Below are 8,484 nucleotides of genomic sequence, written 5' to 3' on the forward strand. Positions count from 1 at the left end.
ACTCTGCACCAACCCTCTTGCTGTGAGGTGACAATGCTAACTAATGCACCACCGTGCCGCCAATGTGTACAATTAACTAAATCATTTCATGTCTTCTTCTCCCTCCCTCTTTTCAGTCCACCATCAAATGTAGATCTTCAGAATGACCATAAAAACTCTTCATTGCCAACATGGGCGGACAACATGTTGTGCAACCCACTTTTCTACTATAAAGTGGCGTCAATGAGTACTGTTGCCCTAGTTTTGTGGTGTGTCCCACACCATTAGCACTCGTCATCCCTTTGTTGCCTGTTTTTCCAACTGATTCAGCATGTTGATCGGTGGTGAAGATGGTGGTGCCTGTCAGTGAATGAAATCACTCTGATTGGCAGTTCAGCTCAGTGAACGAGAAGAGAAATGGAAGTGGGGAAAGTAAACAAATGACTAAAGTTAAGAGGGTGTGAGATAAAAACAAACCTGTTATTTGAGATAAATTTTTTTTTTACCAATTGTGTACTTTAGCAGAAACAGTTACTAATTGTTTGTGTTACTGTTTGCTAGCGCATGATCTATATCATTTATTCTTTAAACATCAGATTGTGTTGTTAATGTGCTAACTAGCGAACTAAAATCTTGAATCCGTCCTGACAGTCTTCTGGTTTCCCTTTAAACATGATGAATACAGAAACTACCACCTGCTGGTATGTAGAGTTACTTCCTGTCATGCAGGCGCAGACCTTATGTCATTATGGTGTGTTCAAGTGCAACTTTCTTGCAGACACAGGAGACTTAAGGCGATGATCATCGCCACTAGATTTTTGATTTCAGTTGTGATTTCAGATCTGTACTAGAGTCATGTTTATTTGAGTAAACCAGTCATATAAAAAGCTTTACAGGCCTGAATTGTATGAATATTTGACTGCCCTCTTAGAGGATAAGTGCAGGAAAATGTTGATTAAATCCTGCCATTACAAAAGGAACACCGGGTACAAAACCAAAAAAAGTTTGGAAAATGTTTTGAAAGCTTGGAAATCCCACATCACTCACTATCTGATGAGCCAATAGTCATTGGCTACATTGGAATCCATGTATATTTAGATTTCTTGCACAATTTCCAGAGTATCTACACTGTTTCTTTTTCCGATAATGAACATGGGTATGAATGACGTATCAACTGTCAACGTTTGTGTAATGCATTCATCAAGCAGATCAAGCATGACGCAGCTCTGAACTCTCATTAACTGCTGACCAGTCAGATAAGATGCAGCTCTGGAGTGTTCTTGGGAGCGGCCCTTTGACCTTTGAGCCACTGTCTTGTGTAACCTTTGCATGTTTAAAGGGTGTATATCCAGTAACTACTATAGCAAATGATTTGAGTTTTTTGTCCAGTTAGACTTTAGCAAGTAAGGACAGGTATGAACTTTCAATACTTTTTGGTACTGATCTTCACCTGGCAGTTAGGGTTATCATTACTTCTTCTTAAATCTGGGGCGGCAGTAGGTCAGTCCATAGGGACTTGGGTTGGGAACCGGAGGGTCGCCTGTTCGAGTCCCCGTCCGGACCAAATATGGAGCGTGGACTGGTGGCTGGAGAGGTGCCAGTTCACCTCCTGAGCACCGCCCTTGAGCAAGGCACCAAACCCCCCCAACCGCTCCGGGCACCTGACCAAGGCAGCCCCCTCACTCTGACATCTCTCCACTCTGTGCATGTATAGGTCCTGTTTGTGCATGTGTGTGTCTTTCAGACTTGTGTGTTAATGACAAAAAGAGTGAAATTAATAAAGCATATAAAAACATATAAAATTGAAAAAAAAAAAAAAATCGGATTGTTCTTGTTTTAGTAGTTCCTGGATAACAGGATAAGTGATTACAGAAATGAATAAGTGATTACTTATTCATTTCTGTAATCACTTATCCTGTTAGGGGTCACATGGGGGGGCTGCAGCCTATCCCTGCTGACATTGGGCAAAAGATGGGGTACACCCTGGACAGGTCACCAGACTATGACAGGGAGACAGACAACCATTCACACTCACAGTCACACCTACGGCCAATGTAGAGTCACCAATTAACCTGCATGTCTTTGGACTGTGGAGGAAGCCGGAGTACTCGGAGAAAAACCCACACTGACACAGGGAGAACATACACACTCCATACACAGGGGTTCCCCCATCCCAACTTTTGCTGAAACAATAAGACACTCAATCAAACAGACACATGAACACACCACTTGTTTACCTCGTAACATTTCTAATGAAAAATAAAATAAGTAACATCACCATATCTTTCCAGAATTCGTGTGTTTCTATGTCTTTGCATTGTATCCATCGTCTCATCAGCACCTGAAGCAACACGCCCCCGCCAACTCAGCCTCTTGCTTTTTTAAAAGGCTATTTTCAGTCTCAGTGCCCGCCACGCCAAGTCCATTAAACCTCTTACCACATTTAACATAACATCTGGGTATGGTCAGTTGTACTGTGACCACACCCAGCTATGATGTAGGCTGGTGCTATGGTGCCACACAACATCGCTGCTGCACAGGCTGAGGAAAAGGCATGTTGTCACAAGTAGTTCAAAGGAAAGGCCAGATGTAGGCTTTATTTCAGAGTAACTGGGATTGAAACTGAGGTACTCCATCAGCAGCAGTATCAAAGCCTTTTAAATGATACTCTGCCCTATTAGAGAAACATGAAAATACTAAAAAGTAGGTATTTTCATACAAAATTTTTTACTAATTAGAATGTGACGTGAGAAATGGATGAAAAACTCAAAAATCAAAAGGAGCACATCTTCATGTTTAAGTATTTTGTCCGACAAACAAAAACCGAAATCCAAAAGTTCTCAAATTACAGCAATATGAACCAGAGAAAGGCAGCAAGTCCTCAAATTTGAGAAGCTGAAATCAGTGAATGGTTGGCATTTTAGCTTGACAAATTACTGAAACGATTCATCGATCACAGCAATGTTGTTTTCCATCGATCACAGCCCTACAACAAGGACCATCAGGTCACTATTGAGCATCTGCATGAGTGCTCTCGGAGTTTTACTACATGTCTGAGGCAATCAGCAGCATGTGAAGCCCACAAGCCGAACTTGCTCACGTTATGAAAGACAAACCAGTGCATCCGCCTGAAAGCAACGTTGACCAACTTGCTCCGTAAACAGCGGCCACAATCACAGAGAGATGAGGAGGTACCACGGGCTGCAAACCGCTACTGAAGCGTAACTCAATAATTGCCCTGGCACACTCTCTGAGGCGCAGCTCGGCCTTATCTTCAGGGCAGCCTGCCATCTCTGCCAATCACAGTGAGTGGAGGGGGGCCTGGCGGTGGGGGGGAGAAGAGAGGAACTTCCTTCCGAATCCATTCATGCCATTGAGGCCACCTGCTGTGCCTGTCAATGGGCAGAGTGAAGCTGCGAGAGAGAAAGGGCCATCTTCAAGCTATAAAATAGAAGAGCTCTTCTTGTTCTCTGTGCTCACATCGCCGACTGAGGATATCTGAAATCTGAGGAATCGTTTTTTGTCGCCAGAAAACCAAACACTTGTTCAGTTTGCTAACATGTGAGTGTTTCGAGTTGAGACTGTGACCTTTCTGCTGTGGCACAAAAGCTTGGAAGCTTTTAATCAGCAAACTGTAATGACACTGTAGAGTCTCATTCGTGCCATGAGGACACTCGAGGAGTATGCGAGGATCCTTCACGCCTCCAGTTTAACTCAAGTCCCTGAAGCTTGGCCAGCACCACCTGTTAGCGCTCCTCACTCCTCTGCCAACAGGCCTCTTCTTTCCAGCTGTGTGTGTGTGTGTGTGTGTGTGTGTGTGTGTGGGGGACATGACTGTCCAGCCAACTGGGTCTGTACTAACAGAGGGATTACCATGGAGGAGGATTACTGTGGCACCGGAGTATATAAGCACCCACAACAGACACATGCACAATCAGGGGCAGCGACTGTATAACACACACACACACACACACACACACACACAACATTACAGCAGCATTCCTGTACTTCATATCTTCTTACACACTTTAATTTTGTGGTGTGTGCAAATCTGAAAAGTACAGTTGCACGACCACAAGAAAAGCGTGCAAGAACAGACTCGGGCTGTGCTGCAAAAGGCTTAAATTAGAGAGGTTTTGTCATTTAGGAAACTCTGTTGTAAGAGTGTGTCTTGCAATAAAGGCCTGGAACAGCTGAGGCCTGCAGCAGCTGATGTGTGTGAGGAGATAGAGACTGGGTGAGGCAGAAAGGAAAGGTTGGTGGGTAGGTGGTTGATCTTTGTTGTGTGAAAGGAACTAAACACTCACATAAGAAATAGGATACACAAGTTACTGGACTGATTTGTTATTGGGTGTATTTGATGGTCAAAACAATGCAAATGCAGCAATTGCATTGTCCCAGGATGGTTTTGGGAGTCTTTTCCTCATTGTCTTCCTCTCCCATCGATTAATACAAGCAAGTAACCCTTAAACTCAACTCCCGAATCAGAATAAACACTAACAAATACTTTAATAAAAGTGCAACACACCGAGGAAACTCTCTAGGTCTCTTTCCCTAACTTTCTCCAAGTGTCACAGCACTACCAGGCCCTGCTCTCACTTCGCACACATAACGTGACTTTCTTTAAAACGAGCACTACTTACCTTATAAGCGACCTTTGCAGAGTAATACTTCGGCTACATGCGTCCTGTGAGCTTTCCTTTTATTTCCTCCACGTTTTTTATCTCACGTCAACAGCCCAAAGAAGTGGAAACAGCCGACACCAGCTCAAATCTCTAACGTGGAATCTCAGTCTTCCGTCTGTCCCATACCGACTGACTACTTCACCAGACCAAAGTCCTCCGCTGGGATCCTTTATATTCCTTAAAAACGAGGACACACCGCCGCCACACAAAGCCTAGTTAATATGGCGGAGTGAGAGCCAGGCAGAAGTGTTAAAATATCCAGAAATCACCGCCTGCTGATGGGTCAGGGTCGCCCTGAAAGACACACAACAATAGCCGGACTAGTACCGAGGAGCCGACGAGGCCAAAGAAGGAATAATGCTGCGTTCAGGGGCTCAAATTTGACTCGGACAGCTGAGTTTCCTAACTTAAGTTGATTTATTCTATTTTATTTTTGTCGTCTTTTCTTTTCTGTTCTTTTTATTTGATTTGATGTTATTTTACTTACTTATGTTGTTATTTCATTATTTTATTTTTATTCTATTTTGTTTTACATTTTATTTTAATTTTGTTATTTGGTTTGAGTTGATGTTATTTTATTTCATTTTAATTTTGATATTTGATTTGAGGTTAATTTTCTTATGTTATTTTATTTTTTCCATTTCATTTAATTTTTTAAAAATTGATTTTATTTCATTTCATTTTAATTTTGATACTTGATTTGAGGTTAATTTTCTTTGTTATTTTATTTTTTCCATTTCATTTAGTTTTTAAAATGTTATTTTATTTCATTTTATTATAATTATGTTATTTGATTTGATGTTATTTAATAATTTAATTTGAAAGGGACGATGCAATTTGAAATAGTTCCAATACAGAGTATGTGACTGATGTGTCGCACAGAGAGTTTATAGCTAATGCTAATTTCAACTCTTGTCCCTAGTTGGGCTTTTACATGTAGACCTAAAAGATCACCTCCATATGAAGGTCCAGACCTCCAGTTTTGGAACCACTAAAAATAAATTGTTTCACTAAAAATAACAGTATGTCTTTTGTCGTTGAGGCTGTCCTCTTGAAGTTAGGGCTGCAATTTATTAATATTAATATTTTCATTATAAATCTGCCAGTCAGTATCTTGATAAATGGTTAAAAAAGTGGAAAATTATTGTGAAATGCTTGTTTTGTATGAACAAAAACCCAAAGGTATGTAATTTGCAATAACATTAAACAAAGAAAGCAGCACATTAGAGAGGACAGAAATATGTAATTGTGAAAATGTTCTTGATTTAAAACACTCATCATTTCAGCATTGAATTACTTTACATATAGATACTTTGTAGTGCAGTGCATAGTGACAAAAACATCAGGTCTACACCTTTAAAACTATGTTTTCAAAAACAGATTTGCCTAAAATTGTTGATTAACAGTCACTTTTTTTCTTGCTCTGTTGTTTAGTTCACCTAGGCTGATGCTGCTATGTTCTATTATTTTCGATAACAATTGAACGTCGCATCGTGTCCTATTGAATGGTTTTCCCTTGTGCCCAATATGGCCGACATCAGTGGCTCACACTGAGGACAAAATCCACCATCTGGCTGTCTGACCAACAGATACAACTGCAGCTCTAGATTAAATAAAATTCACTGCACCCAGTCGTGTCAAACTGTTTTTAAACTGTGTAATTTAGACATAAATAACGACCTTGTATCGCACTGTTTAACCTTTGAACCTTATTCGCAATGAGCAGGTATCTGGCGCCCCCTAGGTTGTGTCAGCGCATAAGTGGTACTGCATATTTACTTGTACATTAAATACAGGCCTGCAGCTGACACATGATGTATAATAGTTCATTTAAGTTCTTGTGGTATCAGTCCCAGGACATTTCCAGAGGGTAATAAAGTGGGCACAGGCCTACATTACTGCTGAAGACATTTATATGTTAATAACTAATATATATGAGACCTTGTGCTGAGATTTTTTTAAGTGATTCTGAAGTGATTTGCTGACCCCTACTGACTTTGACTGCACTGTGCGCAGGCGGCTCTGCAAGTTTCCCCAGGGGGACGCCTCCTAAAAAGCAGCCAGTGTGGGAAACAAGATGTACTCAACACACACACACACACACACACACAGCTACAGCACTGAGCTAAAAAAAAAAAAAGAGCACAGTCTCCTTTTGTCTTGAGCTCAAAACAAGGAACAACCAAAAAACCCAGATCAGAGGATGACTGATTAATTTAATGAAAAACAGATGTCTAAAACATAAGCATACATTGTAAGGAAATACATATTACATTATGTATTGTTTTCCACTTTATTTGTTTTTGTTTTGATGAAGGCATTTAAATCGTCTTTACCATATGATAAATGAGACAGGAAAGGGGAAAAAGTGCTTCACCACAAAATTTTATATATTTTTCTCTGATTTATTTCTAATACTGATAGTGTCACCTCATCATTTCTTTTAATGAAACACTCTGAGATGTTTAGAGGTGCACAAATCACAACTCAGACATACCACCTGAAACAAGAGGTCGTACCACTGCTTCATTTTAATGGGTCACAACCAAAAAGGGTTTGAACCACTGACATTTAAGAACAATATGCTGTATGCTGTAGCTATTTTTAACATTTATGACAACTGTACAGGGGTCAAATCTTTATATAACTCACCTGTTTTACATTCGATTAAGTCTTAAGGTTCCATTAAGTTGGGGAGGGGCTGCTTGAGTAACGGCTGGCTGTCTGCATGGCGTCGTTAAATCCTATGAGTCAGATCAATCACATGCTTATCCATAGCTTCACCCTCTCTTTCATGTATGGTCCCTTCTGGCTCCAAATAAATAAATAAATAAATGGTCACGGTTAAATGGTAACATAGTAGCAACATTCATTATTTTATGAAGTCTCTGGTTTAAATCAGTAAATATTTTAGGTTACGTGGCTGTTTTTTGCAATGGTTGTGTGCAACAGTAAATACAATGTTTATTAATTAATTAATTAATTAATTTTTTTAAAAGGGTTAATAATTGTGATCAAAATAAAATATGGTTATCATTGCTTATACCTAAATAACATTTATAATTGCTTGCCTCCATCCCCACACACACTTATGGGTAGCCCTGTCTTCCTGCCTCTATTAGGAGTTCATCTCTTTTCTTTAGCCTTTCACTTATCATCATGACTGACCACACTAGCACATAGCCCTGGCTATTATTTGCTCAGTCACTGAAATCAACAGGCGTTTATTAGGGACAGGCCTTTAATTCCTTTTATGCAAAAATGTTGCCCAACAAAGATCAGGAAATACAATTAAATTGTTTATTTAAACCATTATGAATATTACTTGTATAAAAATCAGGCTTCACATGAATGACAAATCGTTCATTTGAACTAAATGAACATTGAACTATGGGAAATTGGCGATGCAGATGGTGAGGTGGAAGCCTGATTGTAGAAATTGTTGAATATTTTTCAGCACGCGCCATTTTTGGCTTTTGTCCGTACGTACATTTCTAGTATGGATCCTACGCACTGTTTTATAAATGAGACCCCAGGCCTCTAATTGAGACAGGCCTTTATTTGTCAAAACATGTAGCCACACCAGGCTTGTAAAAGGGACAGGGTATTTAATTGGGACTAGGCTGTAATTTGAGTTTTACTATATTTAGTTGTTGCAGTGCTGTTTCTGTTGTGATTTTATTGAGACATTTTATGCTTTTTTTCACATGCTTTTTCTTAAGTCTGAGGCTTATTTATTTATTTTTTATTTTTATGTGTTTGATGGTTTGCTTTGTTTTGTTTTAGCTTCTTCTTTTTAGTCCTTCCTTCTCTCTATTAT

General features: G+C 39.8%; 1 protein-coding gene across 1 annotated transcript in view; it reads right to left on the reverse strand.

Moving 5' to 3' along the window:
* The window catches only part of yes1 (YES proto-oncogene 1, Src family tyrosine kinase), a 40,050-nt gene extending 35,023 nt beyond the window's left edge, over positions 1–5,027 (reverse strand). The window contains exon 1 of the mRNA XM_033650782.2: positions 4,623–5,027. The gene's annotated coding sequence lies outside the window, so the exon portion shown is untranslated. The remainder of the gene's footprint in view (positions 1–4,622) is intronic.
* Positions 5,028–8,484: the final 3,457 nt, after the last annotated feature.

Source organism: Epinephelus lanceolatus, chromosome 12 (genome assembly GCF_041903045.1).
Source record: "Epinephelus lanceolatus isolate andai-2023 chromosome 12, ASM4190304v1, whole genome shotgun sequence".
NCBI classification, from domain to species: domain Eukaryota; kingdom Metazoa; phylum Chordata; class Actinopteri; order Perciformes; family Serranidae; genus Epinephelus; species Epinephelus lanceolatus.